This window comes from Triticum dicoccoides, unplaced genomic scaffold (genome assembly GCF_002162155.2).
Source record: "Triticum dicoccoides isolate Atlit2015 ecotype Zavitan unplaced genomic scaffold, WEW_v2.0 scaffold27057, whole genome shotgun sequence".
Lineage (NCBI taxonomy): Eukaryota > Viridiplantae > Streptophyta > Magnoliopsida > Poales > Poaceae > Triticum > Triticum dicoccoides.
Genome location: NW_021259156.1, coordinates 1 through 1510, shown reverse-complemented (window position 1 = coordinate 1510; position 1510 = coordinate 1). Strand labels below are relative to the sequence as shown.

At 35.0% G+C, this 1510-nt stretch overlaps 1 long non-coding RNA gene across 1 annotated transcript; it reads right to left on the bottom strand.

Moving 5' to 3' along the window:
- Positions 1–6: 6 nt before the first annotated feature.
- Positions 7–1446, bottom strand: LOC119345718. Its single transcript, XR_005167155.1, has 3 exons — positions 1223–1446; positions 984–1127; positions 7–896 (listed from the first exon to the last, which is right to left on the bottom strand). It is a non-coding gene; the product is annotated as an uncharacterized LOC119345718 (long non-coding RNA).
- Positions 1447–1510: the final 64 nt, after the last annotated feature.

Sequence of the window (1510 nt, the reverse complement as noted above, 5' to 3'; positions counted from 1 at the left end):
ATTGCATTTTCTCTAGAAATATAATGATCCCAAACTTAGGAGGTTATCTTTTTTTGGAGAGAAACTTTGCCATGTTCCAATTTTCCAAAGCCTACATCTATGAATGAAAGATTTGGGTAGCATACCCATTGATGGACCTTTCACTTTTTCGGTGATGCATAATCATATGTATTTGGCCAGAATATAGCCCATTTTAATGAAATCAGGTTCATTCGACAAGAGTTTGGCTATAAACTAGAACTTAACAACCATCTCAATTACAACTCAAGACTAGAGAGATGATATGAATAAACACGACTATGGGGAAGTAGAGATGAAACTATACGAACAGAGGGCCCAAGATCCCTTATAAGGTGGTGTTGCTCTATAGATTGCCTTGGAATTATAACCGGGCCGGGGCAAGGATGCTGGTTTGTTTGGTCCAGGGTTGCGCAACACACTCTATTCCTAATGAATTTCCAATGGGTGGTTTCAAATTTTGAACTCTTTGGGAATTTCGAGTTTGTGCTAGTGATCTGATAGATACAACTATGAGTGGATAAGATCTCGAAAAAGCTTGCTCAGGGATAGGCAGATGGCATCTCAAAAGCTTTCTCGAGGATAGACAGATAACAGCTTTTGTTTAGCATATCAAGCTAAAAGAATACAAAAATTAACCTTGAACATACCAAACATTAATCAAATTGTGTGGTTAGATACAGAAAAGAATAAGAATTACCTTAGTTTCACTTGAAAGATAAGTCTCACCCCATCCACCTGTACTTAGCTGCTTTGACAACAGAAAGTTGCATGCTTTTCTTATGAAGGAACTATTGTTGTAAGTACTTCCAGCAGCAATTAACCCTTTTACAGCAAATAATGTTCCATAAGTGAAACATATACCCCAAGTGCCAAACCTATTGAATAGGAATTATTCCAGTTATTGTCTGCCAATATTGGAACTACGAATAATTAGCACCAACAAAATAAATTATTTTAGATACCATGATCCATCCTTCCGTTGACTATTCTCAATAAACATGGAACAATGTTTTATGCACTTTCCTATCTCATCTTTGCGGTACCCTGGGTAATTTTCACTAAACATAATCAAGGCTTCAAGAACCGATGATGTGCATTCGACCGATCTGTTAATTATTTAAGTACATAAATTAGCTCTTGGAGTATTTAGAATGAAACGTAATAAATGATATTTTCTAGTGGCAAGATGTTTTTCTCTTACGGATAGTCGACCATAATATTCAGAAATGACTCAGAAGGGTTGAGAACCTATTTAAATAAAATCCATGTTAGTGTTGTGTCAGGTAAGACATGCTAAAACAACAATTTCATTTGTCCATTCTGAATTGATATAAAATAAACAAGAATGAGGAATAACTTATTAGCATAGAACTTAAAAGTAGAGCAAAATGGATCTTGGAAATTTAAGTTCATTCCCCAATTTGAACTATTAGATTATGCTACAACCTTTTTTCATATTCATGTGCCTATTTGTGTTCTAGTATTAATA